The sequence below is a fragment of the Carassius carassius genome, chromosome 9 (genome assembly GCF_963082965.1).
Source record: "Carassius carassius chromosome 9, fCarCar2.1, whole genome shotgun sequence".
NCBI lineage: Eukaryota > Metazoa > Chordata > Actinopteri > Cypriniformes > Cyprinidae > Carassius > Carassius carassius.
Genome location: NC_081763.1, coordinates 24,556,164 through 24,576,712, shown reverse-complemented (window position 1 = coordinate 24,576,712; position 20,549 = coordinate 24,556,164). Strand labels below are relative to the sequence as shown.

The following is a 20,549-nucleotide window of genomic DNA, read 5'->3' as shown; positions in this document are numbered from 1 at the left end:
GCAACAAATGCCTAGGCGTGACTTGTATAACTTATAAATGCATCGTCTGTTGTGTTGATAGTGCTTGTCACTGAAACATGGACTCGAAATGAAAAATTAATTCGCTTCGTTTTGCACTAAGGCGTGAGTGTATATAGACGTTCACATGTGCACGTGAGTTGTAATAGCGTTTCTTTTGGAATCATTTGACATTCTGCATGAAATAATTTGACAAATACTGACATGATGAATTTGAGCGGCAATATGCAATTCTAGATTAAGCAAGTGAATACTTCATGCCTGTTAGTCCAGGGCTTGTTGAACTCCAAAGCGTCTTTCTTAGAGATGTTACAGGCTTGAATATCTCGTGCTTTCGCTAATATCTCCAGAAATGTAGCCGAACGTTTCAGGACCCTGGACAGCAGACAGGTTTGGTTAGCCGCTAGAGTTCGCCTTCAGCCGTAAAACTGACAACTGATCGCCCCTTTCAGTCCTCAGTCACAACATTTTAGTGAATCGCGTACATGGCAAATACGCATAGTAGCTTACGGTGTCCGTTAACGTCGACAGCTCTCTGAAAGTTTTCCAGTCTATTTCAACAATGCAAGTGTTCTGACTGTATATACTAATGCAGTTGGTTTTTTACCAGTTGTGTGTAGTGTTGAATTAAATATGTGCCTGAGTGTCTGTCTGAGGACTGCACGTAGGGATTGCTAAATTGAGAAAAATAAATTATTCAGAGAGATAATAATTGAGTTAATGTTGAATGTATGACGCAGACGTACTTCAGATTATGTAATTTTATAGATTTCATGAATACATAAACCAGCTTTAGTGCTTTAATTAAACTTGAAATTGAGAAAGTAAACAGAGTGAAGGTGTCTCAGCATGTAAGTAAAGCAGCTATCCCCCTCAAAACACGCAAACACATTTGTCAGGACAAACCTTTTTCGATAAATGAAAGCATCTATTTTGAGACTTATAAATAAATTTCAGAGTTCTTAAAAGCCAGATTTTGGATTATAAGATTATTATTATTTTTTTAAGAAGGTGCAAAGGAGCTAAATCATTTTGACCGTCAACCACTTACAGCGGTTTTGTTATGATGGTAACAGGTTGAAAAGTATTGGTGAAGCCTAAAATAATGAATGTTATTCATCTGCAGCAGGCATTTTCATCTTTTATTGACCCAGGGAACCCCTATCCAGGTTCTGAGCCAACCACAGGGACCGCCCAGCATAAAAAAGCTAGATTTTCTTGGTAACAATTTATAATAACTATTATTAAGAAGAAAAAAAAACCGTATATAATGCTTAACAGATCATCAGTTAAATAATGTAAGTTTCTTCAAATATCTTACCCAAGGACCCACTGGAGTATTTTCAGGGATGATTAAAAACCTTAGATCAGAAGAAGCATGAACATCATAATTATTATTATTTTGGAATTATTATTGTGCATGTATGTGTCTTTGCTGAAAGATCATTCACTAGAAGATATACAGTAATAGTATATCTGTACAACCTGTATATAGATGACTGAATGACTGAATTGCACTGTAAGCTACAAACAGGTTGAGAATCTCCACCCTCGCTTTAATCATTAGGTAAAAACACAGCAAATCATTCTCGACTTTCATCAGGAGCATTAACTCAAGAGCTGTGCTTAAGCATAACCTAACATTCAATGAGTTGCGCTGGTTCAAAAAACTAAAACATCATTTGTTAGATGTGTAGGTCTATCCCCTTCTCTCTCTCTCCATCTCTCTTATCTTGATTATGCAGCTTGAAAATTGAGTCAGCTATTTTGTATGCAAGGTGTCAGAGCCAGGCTCTTTGTGGAGCAGAGAGCTATCGTGCTGTGGATACAGAGAAAGAGATATAGATGGATAGACAGACAGATAGACAGACATAGAGGGAGATGGCTTGTCTGTCTCTGCATTGTTGGGATAGCAACGCTTATATTAATATCATATTATCTGGCTTTATAAAAAACATCCTTTATGCCTGCAGCACTCACGTAAAGCATAATGATAAATTATGTAGCCGCCCAATGTGCTCACTTAATACATAGACTCATAAAAAACACAAGTGCAGTTGTTGGTGATATGTGAGGTAGAAGGCTTTTACAGCACCACTGAGTGTGTGTTGATAATGGATAAGGACAGTTCTGAACTGATCATTCTGAGAGACGAGTGCCATGATCCAGTAATGTACAGAGGAGAATAAAAGAGAAGACTTGCATAGGTGAAGAAGTCATTGATAGCAATCAATTTGTAATTATATTTTCATAAATACTGAAAATGGATTGTTTTTTGCTGTGTCAATTTCAGCTGTATATATACATATATATGTATATTTATGTATGTGTGTATGTGTGTGTGTGTACTGTACATACTAGAGTTTTTTTTTTTACAAAAACATGAAAAATAATATTATATAGCTTATACATCAAAGGCAGTGTTTGATTATATATAATATATACATACATATATACATAGAGAGAGAGAGAGAGAGATTTTTTAGCAAACGCTTACATATATGTATGTATGGAAAAACATACTTAACTGAAACTTTGCAAACAGTAGTGTATTTATATATAATATTTCTAAATTATTCATGATATTTCTATGATCCTAGATCTAGATTCTTTGTAGAAGAAAGTTTTGTGCCTCATTTTTAGGAAATTTACAGCGAAGCACATGCCTGATATTATACTTATAAAAGGTGTTTCTACAATAAACAGCATTGGTTAGATGCAGGAATGTGACATAACTAGATAAGACTGGAAGGACCCTATTTTAATTCATATGCCAGTAGTGAGGCGGCAGAGGTTGAATAGCAAATGAGGGGCTATCCGTGGTCCTGAACACCATTGAGAGGCTGTTGGACTGAAGTGGCATATTGGGCTTTGATTCGTTGTGGTATGAATTATGTACTTTTGATAGATGTTTCTTGTTTACACATTGAGACGGCAGCCTTTTGATTTTAAATTGATGGAGATGTTGCAAGCCTGTGGCAATGTCCCTTGCGCTTCAAAGCAGATTATCAGCTGGATATGTCTTGACACAAACAAAGGTTTTTACTATACCTGAAAGCTTGAGGGCCTTCGACAAAGTGACGTGGGGATTCAAGGCTAGGCTGGTTTTTAAAGTTCTCTTTCCCTGTTCTTATCCTGAACACAATACCCTTTGGCAGTAATGCATTGGGGTGCTGGGAGGGACTGACTGGAAGCTGACAGCAAGTGTTAAGCCTTGGGACAGCTTGAAATTGACAAGTAATTAAAATCTGAAAGCAGATGTTCAGAAAAGAGAAAATGGAGGTTTCAGTGAGCATCCGGGGGCCTCAACATTGTGTTAAATAAGTGACTGGAACTTGCAGATAAGGCTGAAATTAGAAAGCCGATGGCTATACAGCCTTTGCCCTTGAGTGCTGTTTTATTTCAATGTAACAAAGCAAAGATTGCACAGTTGTTGCGATTGTATCTCTTAGAAAGCACACAAATGGCATTAACAGCTTCACCTTGAATCAGTAGCTTGTGTGAGTCATTAACTGGGTGGCTAGTGATTACCTAGCAGTGTGGCCCATTCTAACCCCGCAAGCACCGTGGCAGAGTTTGCTTTGGAGATTGCAACTCTAACGCGGCTGATGTCCCTGTCAGTCACAGCATAATGCTCTCAAAGCAAATAAAGTAAGATAACGTCGACTAAGTGGGACCAGTGTTTTGGGATGGTTGGTGATTACAGAGCCTATAGTTAGTGAATGCTACATTTAGATGTGTTCTGTTAGTAATTCTGAATCTTGTTCACAGCATGAACTGGTTGCCATTACAGTGGTGGCCAAAATTATTAGAACACCGGTATACTCACTATTTTTTTTTTTTCCGGTCTCTTGAAGCATCCTGGACATGTTGCCATAGTTCTTCTGGCATTAATCTGTAGTTTGGTCAGTTTCTTCATGTTATTCCAGACAGACTGGATGATAATGAGATCGGATCTCTGTGTGGAGCACTGGCTGCTGTCAGACTTCTTGTGCAAACAAACATCTCACTGGATTATTACAATTAATGGCAAAATGAATGTTTGGAAATGTTAACTGATAATTTCTACTAAAACACTACAGCAAAAGATAGAAATAACTGACTTAAAACCATTTTTTAGTTACTGAAAATACTAGGGTTCTAATAATTTTGGCCACCACTGTACGTCAAAAATGTATTTCCAGTAACCATGAAATCAAGTTCTTCTTATTATTTTTTAATCCAATCATTTGCTGATTTTTTTCTCATGCAAGAAGCCGTTTTACTCAGAAATATTTAATTTAAATTAATTTAAATGTATGCATTTAGCAGACGCTTTTATCCAAAGCGACTTACAATGCATTCAAGCTAACAGTTTTTACCTAAGATATATGTCACTAGAAAGATGATATCAACAAATTTTTCATGCTTAATTTAGTATAAATACATCCAATAAGTAATTTATATAACTAAATCAATTAAACAGTAATAACTAAATCTGTCAAGCTGACATTTTTCAAAATATGTATTTTTACAAAATTGACAATTAAATTTGTTCTGTTTTTATTTCCAATGAATTTAAATTTTTTATTTAAAATTAATTTTTATATTTTGTTGGTTTATGTTAGTTTACGTTGGTTCATTTTTGATGATTATATTGTATTATTCTAAATATTATTCTTTAAAAAAATGTCATGTGGTGCAACCTATACATGCAGACAAAAAAATTAATACAGTCTTATGTTTTCAAAAGTTCAAAGACAATATGTTTTTACTTTTTACTGCAGTCATTAACACTTATGTCTTTAACCCATACACTGAAATGAGGTTGAAATATCTCTTGAACTGCACCATTTAAAAAAACAAACAAACAAACAAACAAACAAACAAACAAACATTGTATTAATAATATCCATGGATAGAAATTACTATGGGGTTTGCTGCCAGCACTCTTATTATTGGCAAATCCTTTAGTGATCAGGCTCCTCATTCGAGAGTATAAGAGATATTGAACATTACACCCTTCTTTAGTCTTCGTCATCCCCCCTGCGAAGTAATTAGAGGTCAGGATACAGAGTAGCATGGCTATATACCCGCAGGCCTACATCCTGACTTGATGAATATCCTATGCATGAGAATCCATTAAAGCTGGTGATACATAACAGGTTTGTCAATGCTCACTTCAGAGGTTCTTTTATTGATTGAGCTTTTGAGCAGCCAGCCACTCTCCTCAGAGAGTTCTCTCTCTCTCTCTCTCTTTAGATATGCATTCAGTGTAGATATCAATCAGAATGCAGTGCTTTTAGGGGTTATGAGATCAGTATAATCATAAACCATTGGTGCATCGTTCATGTGGTATAAAACAAAGACTAAGACAAGTTGTGCTTTTGGGAACAGATTACAATGAAATTAAACAATTTTTTTCAATATATATAAAATTGATATTTAAAACAGTTAATAATTATTCATATTTAAAATATTATTTCAGGATTCTTTGATGAATAGAAAGATACAAAAACCAGCATTTGTCTAATGCTCATGAAAAAATATTTCACAATATTACTGCTTTTGCTGTATTTTGGATCAAATAAATGCAGGCTAGGTGAGCAGAAGAGAATTCTTAAAAAAAAACAAAAAAAAAAAAACATTGCAAATCTTACTGTTCAAAACCTTTCCTGAAAGTGTAGATGCCTTTGTTGTCACTTTTGATCAGTTTAATGCATCTTTTCTAAATAAAGCATTCTAATGTAATGTATGTCTAAATAGTAGTGTACCGGATCATGGTTTCCATTATTTGATAAAAAATAATAAATGTATCTAAAATCCTATTAGTATGATGGCTAAATTTTAGTCAGGGTTACATCACAGTGTCATTGTATTTAACAGGATCAATATTCTTGATCACCCTGCGTTTCAAGCAAGAGCTGACGCTTGCATATTCTTCACACACGCACACACTGTAAATTGCTTCCTATTAAATGAACTGTCCATATTGCAATCATTGTAATCAGTTCATATGGAAAATACAAGGCCTGTGCATTGATTCTGTTCCAAAGCCAAAATAATACTTGTTGGGCAGTAATGCACATACACGGTGTAAGCGTGGGTTATCAATATAAAGCGTGAGTCCAGTAATGTGCTCCTTTAGATTCCATGTGCAGTTCTTAGTAAGGCTTTTGGCTGGAATAGAGAGCTTCCTGTCCTCATCTGTTCCCTCACTTTGACACACAAGACCACTAATACTCTGACCATCATGGTCAATACTTTCTGTTTCTACATTTACTAAATCTTTCTGTGAATGAAGTTACACTGCTTGTGAAAACCTTGTTTTTAATTCCATGAGAGAATTTATTAGTCAAAAATGTATTTAAAAATAAACTACAGATATGTGTTTGTACATTCTAATTATGATAATAGCAATAATGATAGTTTTGATGCTGATATAGGTGATGATGATAGAAATCTCCCACCCTATTATTTTTTTTCATAAAGAAATAGTTTTTTAAAGAGAAAAGTACATAAATTTGAATATTCCTTTTAAATATATTGGATTTTATATATATTTTATTATATATTGGATTTAAAAAATATATATTTGATTTAATAATCAGTGATTTTATGCAGTGAATCAATGACTAAGTCAGTAGTTCAATATTTTTTTTTTCAATAGTTTTAATTTGAGTACGTCAGTCAGTGTGCATTATTAACTGTGTATTTCATTGCTCTGTAAAAACGCACAGTACCTTTTTCAAATAGTTTTTGCTTCAAATAAAATTTTGTAATATCATGACTCATCTCACAGCTGGTTGGTTTAGTTCATGACTAGAACTATGTATTAAGCAATAGTTTAAAATCTCTGTGGACAAAATGAATGTGTCAAATACTTCTGGAATCAAGCTGGAAACAGTTGCACTTGAAATTGGAAAGAATTTCAACTTTTTGTTCATCACGTTTCAAGATTTGATTTATTGCCTAGTGGGACAGAATAGCATGTGATATTAGAAATGTGTTGAGAAAGAAACTGTAGAAATAAATTTAGAAACAGGTATGGGTATGTTGAAACAGCCAAACTACCATCTGGTAGAGAATGCTTCTGGCCTCTCAAAAATAAATAAATAAATTAATAAATAAATAAAAACTTAAACTGTCTCATACTTGCAGATCTGATTAATGTATTCGTCTGCTCACAGAAGACAATTCAAACAGATGGGATATTCTGAAAACTGACAAAAGTCTGAGGATATCTCTGAGGAAATGAAATGAGAAAACAAAGGAGATATCATTCATCGTGTGGCACCGTACATATGGCTGTAGAGGAGGAAAAAGCTGCGAAAGCAAACACCATGTCTGTCTTTGTGTCAAGTGTGTCACTGTTTACCCTCTCCTGGGGAAAAGCTCATTTATAATCTGACTGTGTGGCTTATTCATCACAGTAAATAATACTTAATGCCCACATGACAATTCAAACAGTCCACTCGTCCAGTTCCCCTCTGTTCCATCAGTCCCTCAGTTGAATCTGCAGGGCAGTTTATCCATGTGTTGAGCCGTATCACGCACAGAGAGCACCTTCTATTATTTTTGACAGACTTATCTTGTTCATTGTGAGGAGTATACGGGAGAATGTTATTTTCTGAGAACAACACAAAGAATAGAGTCACGCAGGTCGTCGGTCCTTATTCAAGCACGCCAGTAGCGTGAACTGTGCACTTTCCAAACGATGGCATTTACCAGCAGATATCAAATATTTTCCATCCTTTTAAGACCATGTTGTGTTCTTTTGTCAGTTGCCCCCCAGGGCATTTATACAAAACTTGAACGTCAAATACAAAGATGGTGGCAGATGAATAACTGTGCAATGTTGGTCAGTTGGATGAACATTTGGGTCTGTGATGTACTTATTAACAGATACATTAAAATACTATTCATAAAACTAATTAAATACACATATAGTTATTTTATTTGTATTTTTTGCAAATATAGAAATAATGATTATGTTACGTGATTGTTCCAACAAAGATGTAAAAAAATAAAAAATATGTCCTAATTTACTCACTCTTATGTTGTTCCAGCAACGGTATAAATTAATTTCTTCTGCGGAACATAAAATATGTTTTTAGAAACATCTGAAAAATGTGAATAATTTTTTTTTCTTCATACTATGGAAGCCAATGGTTTACAAGGATTGTTTGATTTTCATGTTCCACAGAAAAAAGAAAGTCATACAGGTTTGGAACGATAGAAAGGTGAGTAAATTGTAACTTACTTTCTCTTTTCTTTCTTTCTTTCTTTCTTTTTTTTCTTTTTATTGAAATTGAGTGAAAGTTTAAAAAGGTGTTCAAAAGTTTCAAAAAGTAAAATAATAAAACCATATGAAACCAGCATGAAAACAAAGAGCACTTTGCACCTTTTAATTTTTTTTCCCCTAGATTGTACTAGAGAACCTCTTTACCCAGTTGAGATGACAGACCCATATTCCTCATTTAACTTGTCAATGTTACTTTAAAAAAAAAACTTTCAGTTATGCTCTAGCAACCATCTGTCCATTTCCTTGTTCAGTGAAATTGCTTTGATACTTAACAGAGGGAACAATTTCAATGAAGACTGGAGTTTCCTTGCAGGCATTTGGAGTATTTTTGATGCTGCATGTGTCTAGGCAATCAACAAGGACCTGCCAAGTTAATACATATTATGTCCAAAGAGCACCAGAACATGACAGAGCCAAAAGGGCATGACTTCTATGACCAATATCTTGCTAATGTGCAATATTGATCCCTGTTTTTTCAATTATCATTAAGGACCCATATGGTTGTTCAAAGTTCAGGAGATAATTAAGTAAAATGTTTTTTAAATTCTATTGACTGGAGATTGCATCAGTTGCCAAGACGGGTTTTAAAGCATCTAAGCATTTCTGCCATGATGGACCATAAATTTCACTTTTGGCTGGCCTAGGCTTTTTGCTGACCTCACTGCAAGCATCTGTCCATAATTAAGGACTTGGGATTGTTTTATGTAATTTATCCAATTTAAGAGGTCATATGATTAAAGACCATTACTTTCATTAGAAATCTTTGGGAATTCAACTGATATTTTCTCACAGTGCAGAGAGAAAGAGCACAGTTACCATAGAAACTGTCTCTGAAGTTGCCGGATAACATACAGTACTATCATCTACTTATTAAAAATGTGCCAATATTCACACAGTTTGTTGGCTACGCTGTTTGGAAACGTTCCAATTTAGTCTCTCTCACCGCACAGTGGATGGGGCCTCTATTTGCTCGGGCCCACTATTAGCATTAATTTCATTAATTCAAGGTGTACATGCACCTGGATATGACTACATTATTCTTGATATATTTAAGCTCCATATTGGTTCAGTAATGAGTTGGTGGCTTGATATTAGCATGCTGGTGTGACAATCTGCTTTAGTATCACATCCAGATTTTTACAGATACTTAGAGACTCGTTGAATTAGAGGCAGATATCTTAATTGCATTAATGATTGGGTCATTTAGTAAGCACAGTAAGAGTTTATTGGAGAGTCCATCCAAGGACATCCCAGAGAAAGATGTAATTGCTCACTGGCTGCTCTATCTATCTATCTATCTATCTATCTATCTATCTATCTATCTATCTATCTATCTATCTATCTATCTATCTATCTATCTATCTATCTATCTATCTATCTATCTATCTATCTATCTATCTATCTATCTATCTATCCATCCATCCATCCATCCATCCATCCATCCATCCATCCCTCCATCCATCCATCCATCCATCCATCCATCCGTGTGTGTATTTACATAATATAAACAATTAAAAAAATATACACGTATTCAACTTTTTTCATCACAACTCTCTCATATTATCCCCAGGCCATCTTTGTTGTTAAGCTCTAAGAAACAAATGAGGTGCATTTTTACAGAGTATAGCACTGCAAAATGAAGCAGATAACACAGCTCAGATAATTTGATCTCAGAAGAATTTGATGAAAGATGTTGGAGTTTATATCTCGGCAAATCTAATCACAGTGACATTGTTGCTATCTCTTTTGTAACTCCAGAGGAGACATGCGGGAGAAAAATCAGGAGGAAAATCTTACAAGAAGGAGATTCAAGTATTTCTTCTCGATTCAATCTCATTGTTGTCTTGTAGAAACAATTGGGGTATTAAAGAGAGCTCACCGGCGATTTTTCTTTCCTATGGTCTTTTCTTAGACCTGTTTGGGGAAAAGGCGAAATGAAACGGCAAAATGCTACGGATTATTTTGCAGCCTTTAAAAAAGGGTTTGTGTTTGACACTTGTTGTTTTGCTTTGAGTGGTCCTAGCCATGTAGACCTCTGCCTAGTCATTTCCGCAAAGCCGGCAATCCTATGATGATGGATTGCAACTTGATGAAGGTGGACATAGCATTGGGCTTTCATAGCATTTTCAGATTCACACAGCATCACCTACTGAATTAAATCAATTTAGTCTCAGTATATTTTTTTTTATAAATTTGACCTCACTGCATGCCAAGCTTAAAGAAAGCCTTTTAACGGCATCCCATTTCAGATTACACTGTGACATTCATTCAACGGTCGTTTCTTCCACATCTATTCACATGCTTAGCCAAAGTCCAGGTGGATTTCAGTAATTACGTTGTCGTGTCACTCCGAAATGGCGATGCTGCAAAATGATCAAAACCCATCCCTCGTTTTCGTGTCAAAACATTCTCGCCAAATGAGGCTGTAATATGCGAGTCCTTCGCGGCAGCCATGCTCGTGTTGTATGAAGATGATTTGCAGGCCTGCGGTTTTAATGATTATTATCCAGGCCCGACAGCTGGTAGATACAGAGGTGCCTCTCCAGCTGTAGAATGTGAGACTGATGCTCCACCTGTAGTCTTCTTACCCACATGCCCTCTGCTTCTCATTAACCAGGGCTGACTTTCAGAGCCAATCAGAATGACCCACTGATTACCTATTGTGAAGACGGGAAAAGATTAGAAGGGAGAGAGAGATACTGTAGAGACAGAGAGCGAGAGAGTGGGAAAAGCACTGTCTCACCATGGGATTGGAGATTGCAGCGTGCGTGAGGTGTTATCCTCAAGATAAATATGGATATTCGGAAGCACTGCGTGCCAATTACAGCTTCTCACTTCAGCGCTGGACCACCTGAGCCAGAAAGCAGTAAGAGAGTTAAAGACATGAGAACATGTCCTCTGGGCTTTGCTTGAGTAGAAAAGCAGGGGAAAGTAGAACGTGATCAGACCCTGCAGTGGGTATTTACTTCCACCTGATCCTATCGCTTTTACAGAGCTGTGGAGGAAGTATACATGCTGTTAAAATGTCCTGTAGATTTAAAGCTGTGAAGAGAGGTTTAAAATAGAGATATCAGATGCTGGTAAAGCAGGATATTCCTGCGTAATTTTATGTATATATTTTTTTTCTCTTGGTGAAAGCCCATTGTTAGTAAATGTATGTTTGTGTACCGTGAAATAAAATAAAAAAGTGTTTTCATAAATACTAAATGATCAAGCCATTCTCAGTTGAGGCTTTTAAAGTGTAGATCGATTAGTAATGCAATATTTAACATGCATGGTTATAAAGGCCAATCAATGAAATGTGCAAATTATGAAAAAACAGGGCTCTGGTGCTTTCCATTTGTATTTGTTCTGGAGTCTAAATACATATGACGGAGTAAGTCTGTAAATAAAGGCTCTCAATTTTGGACCAGATAGTAGTGAAGCAAGTATGGGTGTTACTGTTGGCCTTAAATGGGAAGGCTATGCCTTGGCCAAAAGTGTAGTCTTTCTAAAAAGGTCTTTGGAATTTAATTTAGTGAATCATTGCCCTAAATCTCTCTTTATATATATATCTCCCTCATGAATGCATACAATTAGCTGCCAGCAAATACTTAAAAAAAGTAATTAAAGAACAATTTTGAGTCTTTGCAAACATTAGTTTTTGGCACAAATATGCTACAAATTGGTATCCCTTTTTTTATTATCTGTCCCACTTCATAATAAAAAAATAATAATAATAATAATAATAATTATTGTAATTTTAACAATCTGCTGAATTGATATTCAGTTGCATAAAGTGTCTAAATAAATTGTTCATATATAATATTTATGATTGTTTGTTTATGTGATGTTTACAAATAACTAATAATCTGCATTAGATGATTAAATTTGATGCTTAACCTTTATTGTTTATAACTTAATAATACTGGTAAAAAAAAAACATACTTGAAAAGGATTCATTTTATAATTTTTTTTTCCCAAGCTATATTTTGTGCCATCATTGTAGAACGTGCCATTTGCTTACTCTTACTTTCAAAGTAAGAAATTCATTGCCTTGTCTATCCTCCCCACTCCCAACAAACCCAAACCTCCTTCCTTCATTCATTCAAATTTCCTAAATGTAATAACTGAATTTATGAATCCCTCTAAGGATGTGCTCAGGTAATCGGCCAAGCAATAACAGAAGTGCTCTCCTTCCTGAGGCAAACCAAACCCAATCTTATTTGATTAACATTACACAATTCACCAGATTAGCTATGATTTATGACCTTTGAATTTATCAGCCTACTCAGTTCATACACTGTCAACCTTATTTGTTATGACTCTGACTTTTATTGCTCCTCTCCCCCCGCGAGAGTGAAGAAAGCTGGTGAAAATACCGAAAGAGCAGAGCCTCTTAAGGCACCCGGCTGCTTAAAACCACAAGGGCTGGCCACATTAATCATGTTATAAAAAGGCGGAAAATCCAATTAATTCTATTTGATATTCCAATAAGATCTGGGTCTGATTAAAAACTCTAATCTCTTCTGACCACCATAGAAATTTACATTACCCACATTCAAATCAGTGGGGAATATCTCCTTAAGTGAAAAAGGGATTTTTTTTTTTTTTATCATCCAAACAACTGGATCCCTAACTGTCTGATAGTATTTTTCATGCTTAAATGCTTGTCTCTAGTGGTTAATGTTTTTTTTCCTGTGTTCTTTTAATTAGAGAGGTTGTATCTTTCACCTCTCATTACTCATAGTGCTCCGGAAACCTCCAATGGTATGAGCCTCGGTGGAGTCAATGCTGGTTTCATTATATTAAATATTTATTAAATACCCCACAAACATGCTTTCTTGACTTGGGCTCTCTCAATCCCAACATGAAGTGGTGTGTCCCAGGAAGGGAATGTGCTGATAAGAGCATGGTGAAAGCAGGACTCATCTCATCAGCGGAGCAAAGTCCTGGTTAAATATGCAAGAAGCTTTCTGTCAGATGTTCCCTCAAGAGATGGACCAGAAGCTCCTCCCTCTAACCTGTGAAGAAGCAGAAAGATGCTTTCTGAAGGATGTGCTTACATAGCTTATATATCACCTCTGTTTACACCAAATCAGCTGGGCAGAAAATGTAGTTTTGTTGAGTGACGTACAAATCTTTTATCACATACTCAATTCTTTAAGATTCCCTCCCTGCTTTCTTGTTCGCTCTCCCATTTGACTGTCACCATTTAATCATAAATTCATTTGAGAAAGGTTATTTTCTCTGGATTGAAACAGAAATATGACCTGTGTGATGACAGTCAGAGTCAGGCTGAAGTATATGAAAAAAAAAATGTTTCATGAACTAGTTCTCTATATATGAGCAGAAGTATTTACAGATTTCACTTTTTATTTTATTGCTCGCTTTTATTTTATTTTATTTATTTATTTATTTTTTATACAATTTTTTTTTTATGGAAATCAATACAATGCACTTCTCTCACCAGGACATCGTTAATACACTTAATGGAAATGTAAATTCATTACATTCCATCTCGTATTGACAAGGGTGCAATACGCCCAGTGGGAGAGAAAACAAATCAGTGCAACTACGAAATCTGAAAGTGTAGAATATTTGCGAACAAGCTGTTAAAACCAAGCTTGTTTGTTGCACACATTATTAGTGGTGGGGATTATTTATCATTTCAAATTTTACGTTAGTAGTTGATTGTTTTTTATGTAACAGACACTGATTCAACATACAACATGTGGTGCAGTAGCGCTTCAGGCAACCCGAGTTTGAGTCCTGGCTTGAGGTAATTTCCTGATATTGTTCCCCTCTCTCCTCCCATTGCTTTTTGTAATAACTACACTGTTCAATCTAATAAAGGCTCAAAAAAATAAAAAAAAAAGCTTATTAATTAAGAAGTGAGTCATTGAATCATTTACCCAACATTTTTTTCCCAAAGCTCAGAATCGTTAGGAACAAAACACCACTTCTGCACTGAAAAACAAGGTCTGGGATTTACTTTGAAACAGTTCCCACTAGAAAAAAATTGCTAGAAAATGTTACAAATAGAGATTCATGTTAAGAAAAAGAATTAAAAATCTTTAGTAGAAAAACTGAAATAGTATTTTCTTGTGAAACACACTCCAAAAGCGTTATATATATATATATATATATATATATATATATATATATATATATATATATATATATATACAGGGTAAAAATAATGGCATTTGCGTTTGCCTTCATTTTACAATGATTATTATAATTATGATGTATATTTTATATAAATTGCGTAATGTTGATAAAGCAATTAAATTTAACCAGAGTAATCTGCTTGATATGCTTGATTGAGCATTAACAATCATTAAATGTGTTTTTTTTGGCCTGTGGCCATTAATCAATTAGAGACACAATGAGCACACAAATGGTGCACACAACACAAAACCCCATAGATGTAACAAACACGACTTTTAAATAACACAATAAACATGAACTAAATCACATTAATTATTCTTGTGAATTGTTTTGATACATTTTAAGAGTAATACAGTAATCCAAAATAAGTAATTAAGAAACTTAAAAAATAAGTAAAAATAAATAACACACCAGCAACTCTCAAACTGTGGTACACAAATTGATATAATTGACAAAAGCACTAACATTGAATTGACTGACTGATTAATCAAGTGATAGCAATAAATGAACTGCTTGTTTTAACATGAATTGCGACAAGTTGTTTACAGTGATCTATAATAGAGAACATACATATAGACAAACATATCTATCAGTGGTGGTGTACATCTTCACAGTTGGCTCATATAGGTTCAGTAAAAATGAGCAGTTTACTAATAACAACAACAACAACAAAAACAGTATAATGTTTATTAAAAAAAAAAAAAAACCTGACCCTAACAGGAAACTTTGTGCAGTTTTACTTTCTCAAAAAAACAAAAAAACAAACAAACAAAAAATAACTAATTCTGGTTTATAAGCATTTTGATAAATGGGGACATGGTTTAATACCCATGTTATTATACAGAGTTGTGTCCTGATATGTCACAAAAACATGAGCGCACACACACACACATTGCACACACACACACACACAGACACACATTGCACACACACACACACACACACACACACACACACACACACACACACACACACACACACACACACACACACACACACACATATATATATATATATATATATATATATATATATATATATATATATATATATATTAGTGCTGTCAATTGATTAAAAACTTTAACTAGATTAATCACACATTTTTTCTGTGATTAATCGCAATTAATCGCAATAAAAGAGAAATGTTTTTGTACGTTTTTAATATATTTTTTAATGTAATAATTTCACAGTTAATCAAATTAATGTAGAAACAACATAAAGACAATATGTTTTAAATACTTGTTTAAATGGCATCTTTTTATGAATGAAGGCCAGTATTACTGATATTAATACAGCTACTGATTTTTTTCTATTTTTTACATTTATTATTAGGCTTCAAAAATATAACAGTTTTTAATTTAAGTAAACTTAAAACAATGCTAACATGAACCCATAATAAATGTCATGTTTACTCCTGCCCTTCCTGTCTTAACAGTTAGGAAATATACAGAAATTTAATAAAGTTATCAAAGTTATATGCAGTCTGCACTGCATAAACTATAAATTAAATAGTTAATCCTTATTAAAGCTACAAAAGTTATTTAGTCAAGAGCAGCGAGTCATTTTCTCTGTTCCCTTTGTTCTTTAACTTTACTGACAGGAAGCTTTATTGGCTGCTGTCCCTTTAAGAGCAGACAGACACGCGGATTTCAACGTTTATATACTGTCTATGGATCTCGCCTCATTCTCTCACAACTCTTTTTGTTCATTTTAGACTTTATATAAATCATTTAAGATTGCTCCTATGAGGATAATCGACAAAACTGGCACTTTGGGATGTTTATTGTTAGTTCAAGCGCTTAAGAGAACTGGATTCTGGCGCCCTGTCTATGCATTGTGTGTGTGTGTGTGTGTGTACGTGTGTATGTGTCACATTAGGGCATTCACAGACAGCGCATTCTCTTTTGTCTTGCCGTGCTTGAAATGTTTAAAAGCATTTAAATGAATAAGAGCGTGATCATATAATGTAAAGCTAGCCAATGGATGGCAGAAAATACGGATGCTGCGTTAATTGCGTTAAATATTTTGACACGTTAAACCAGACAAAAATTAATCGCATGCGTTAACGCGTTGACAGCACTAATATATATACACCCGCCTACCCCGTCCAGGCATTCGGACCCGGAAGACCACCTCCGAAATTTGATTTAGTATCTCTCCGGGTCCCTGCCAATGATGGGTCAGTTTGGGTGACAACCCACGCTTTCTCTGAGGGCAGAACACCCACACTCTGTCCCCTGGCTTAAGGGTAGGCCCGTGGGCCCGGGTATCGTACGCCCGCTTCTGGCGGGCTCCAGCGTCCTCTAGAGCCTCCCTGGCCAGTTGATGGACAGTGCCCAGACACTCCTTCAATCGCCGGAAGTAGTCCAGTTCTGGTCCACCAGCAATCTCCGGCTCGGGGGGTGACCCGAACACCAAGTCCACCGGCGTGCGGAGCTCCCTCCCAAACATCAGCGCTGCCGGTGTGCACTGACTTGACTCCTGCACTGCTGTCCTATATGCCCACAGGACCAGGGGCAGATGCTGGTCCCAGTCTCTCTGGTGCTGACTAGTCAAGATAGCAAGTTGGGTGGCCAGGGTGCGGTCGAACCGCTCAACCAGTCCATCACTTTGAGGGTGGAGGGGAGTGGTTCTTGTTTTCTTTACCCCCAGCCGCTGGCACACCTCACTGAACAACCGACTTTCAAAGTTCCGCCCCTGGTCACTGTGAAGTTCGTCCGGCACCCCGAAACGGGCAAACATCTCATCCACTAGTCGCTGTGCCGACGTGGAAGCACTCTGATCCGGCACCGCATATGCTTCTGGCCACTTCGTGAAATAGTCCATAGCTACCAGGACAAAGCGGTTGCCGGCCTCTGTGATGGGAAATGGTCCCAAGATATCAACTCCTCTCCATGGGTGCCCCTACTAGGTACTGCTGCAACGGTGCGTGAGAGCGTTGGCTGGGTCCCTTCTGTGCCGTGAAGACATCGCAGCAGTGAACATGTAGCTCTGCATCCTGCCGACACCCCGGCCAGTAGAACCGCTGCCGCAGCCGCCGCACTGTTTTGGAGTTCCCGAAATGGCCAGCTCCAGCTGCCCCATGAACCCAATGGAGGACTTCTGACTGCAGAGCGTGGGGAACCAGGAGTTGCAGACGGTCCACTCCCCCCCTGGGTGCCTGCCACCTTCTGTAGATCACATCATCGTGGAGCTCCAGGCTGCCCCACTGAGAATGAAGTGACTTGATTTCAGGCCCCTGTGAGGACACCGCTGGCCAGTCCGGACGTGCTCGAGCCTCCAGCCAACCCCTCACCTTCACCATAACTCGGTCATTCGCCTGCTGTTGTCTCAGCTGCTCGATGGTGAATGGCCCTGCGTCTCCACCACTGCCACCCGGCTCTGTGGCTGCTGACGATGGGCCCAGATCTCATTCTTCCTGACGAGCACAATACCGACATTCATCAGCAAGGCATGGACGTCTGGAGAGGGCATCAGCGTTGGCATGCTGCCGCCCTGGTCGGTGTTGAACCTCAAAGTCGTACTCTTGGAGGATCTCCAGCCACCTTGCCACCTGACCCTCTGGTTGGCGGAAGTTCAGCATCCAGGTGAGGCTAGCGTGGTCGGTCCTCAGTGTGAACCTGGTGCCCAGGAGGTTGGGCCTGAAGTGACGGACTGCCAAGACCACAGCTAACAACTCCCGCCGGGTGACACAGTAGTTTCTTTCAGGACGACTAAGGCTGCAGCTATAATAAGCCACCACTCGCTCTCCAGTCTCCCCCTTCTGGGAGAGTACGGCGCCAACCCCCACGTTGCTGGCATCAGTATCCACCAGGAAAGGTTGGTTGGGGTCAGGGTAGGCCAGAACAGGAGCATCTATAAGAGCGGCTTTTAGCTGGTGGAAGGCTGCCGCACAGTCCTCGGACCACCCGAATTGCCGACCCTTATTTGTCAGCTGATGTAAGGGGCTGGCGATGGTAGCAAAGTCTCTGACATACCTTCTATAATAGGAGGCCAGGCCTAAGAAGCTCCGCAACTCATTGATGTTGGTTGGTGGGGGCCAGTCCTTCACTGTGGCCACCTTTGTTGGGTCGGTGGCCACCCCGCTCTCACTAACAACGTGCCCCAGGAACTGCGTTTGGCGGGTGAGCAGGTTACACTTGGCCGGGTTCAACCGCAGCCCGGCATTACGGATGGCTGTCAGGACCTCGCTTAAATTGTGGACAGCGTGGTCAAAGTCTCTGGCATGGACTAATAGATCATCCAAATAGACCACACAGCGGGTACGAGGAATGTCTTTAAGGACCCGCTCCATCAGCCTCTCAAAGGTTGCTGGGGCATTACACAGCCCAAAGGGCATCACCTTAAACTGCCACAGTCCTTGCCCTATGGTAAACGCAGTTTTGGGCCGGGCCTCCGCCGCCGGCTCCACTTGCCAATACCCACTGCGCAAGTCCAAAGAGCTGAACCAACAGGATCCAGCAGCATAATCCAATGCGTCATCAATGCGTGGAAGTGGGTATGAGTCCTTGCGGGTGACCGAATTTAGCCGCCGAAAGTCCACGCAAGGGTGCCACCCCCCCGTTTTCTTCCGCACCATGACCATAGGTGCAGCCCAGGGACTGTCTGAGGGCTCTATAATGCCGTTAGCTGCCATATCTCGGATCATTTCTTCAGCAGCCTGGCGCTTGGCGAGAGGCAGTCTGTGGGGCCGCAAGCGAATGGGAGCAGCGGGGCCAGTGTCAATGTGATGCTGCACCAAATCTGTTCTAGTACAGTCCTCCTCTCGAGCAGCAAAAATGTCCACAAAGTCTTTCAATAGGCATTGCAGCTGCTCCTGCTGCAGCACGCTCAGATGCTCACTGCTTCGCCGCCCCAACTCCTCAACAGCAGCAACAGTCTCAGGTGATGGATGGGTGAAAGGAGCGTGCGGTGTTAATGACTGGGATGCACTAGTCTGAGCTGCAATACTCCCATGGAGCACCCCTTGAGTCTCTGCAGATCTTGTATGGCGGCCGGGGGCCGGAGCCAGTGAACACTGGTGTCTAAGCGGTGGCTGCGGGGCGGCAGCCTCTCCATGATGACTCCGACCCGACCGGAGCGGCACGCTCTCATTACCTAAGCACAGTGCGGGCCCCAGCACGTCGACACATGCTCCCCAGTGGGCCAACAAGTCCAAACCAACAATGCACTCATCTCTGATGTCGGCGAGCCAGAACTCATGGCTTGTCTGGCTCATCCCCACCGCCACAGACAACAGCTTCTTCCCAGGCATTACTGTCTTTTCACCCGTGACGGTGAGGAGTTCGGTATTGGTGGGGGTCCAGTCCCCTGGAAGAGGACCGGCCGTCCCTGGCAACAATCCTTTTCGTAGCAAGCAAATGGTGGACCCCGTATCCACCAGGGCGCTGCAGGGCTGTCCGTCAATAACACAGTCAAGGTACAATCCTCTGATAAGTCCACAGCGCCCCACAGTAGGGCAGTCATTGTGGAGGGGTGCCAAAGAACGGGGTGAGGGTCCCCTCACTGCCTCACTCCAAGGTCGTTTCCCGGGGGTGATGTTGCCCGGGGCCGGGGACTCAGGGCAGGGCAGTCCCTGGCGAAGTGCCCCGGTTCTCCACAGCAAAAGCAGCGGTCTAGTCTCGACCTCCGTCGGGGGGTCACTGGTTGAGCCCGGCTGACCTCCTCCTGAGACTGGACACCGTCAAGCTCTCGTTCTGCTGCTCTTGCTAGCTGGCGCTGGAGTGGAGATTGACCTGTTGTCTGCCCAGCCTGCAGCACTTCCTCAGCTCGCTCAGCCTCTCTCAGTGCCTCACTCAGATCTTGAGGTGATGACAAACGGACATGCTGACGTATCCGCTCAGGTGTAAGACCCCGCAGGAAAGCATGGAGGCTCAGCTCTTCCCTCGCTGTGGCTGGGAAGGTAGGGTAGCCTTTCCTAACATGGACACGTATGTCAGCGGCGAATGCCCCCACACTCTCTCCTTCATGTTGACATCGGTTAGTAAGCTCTTCCCTGCTCTGCTCTGCAGAGGTTCTCTGCCCGAAGCGGCTGTTAAGGGCAGCGGTGAGGGCCTGAATATCACGTCGCTCTTCAGGAGACAGATCGATGAGG

The 20,549-nt window shown here is 39.2% G+C and overlaps 1 protein-coding gene across 2 annotated transcripts in view; it reads left to right on the top strand.

Moving 5' to 3' along the window:
* LOC132149378 (protein ELFN1-like) overlaps positions 1-20,549 on the top strand; it is a 97,373-nt gene that overhangs the window by 561 nt on the left and 76,263 nt on the right. The window lies entirely within an intron of this gene.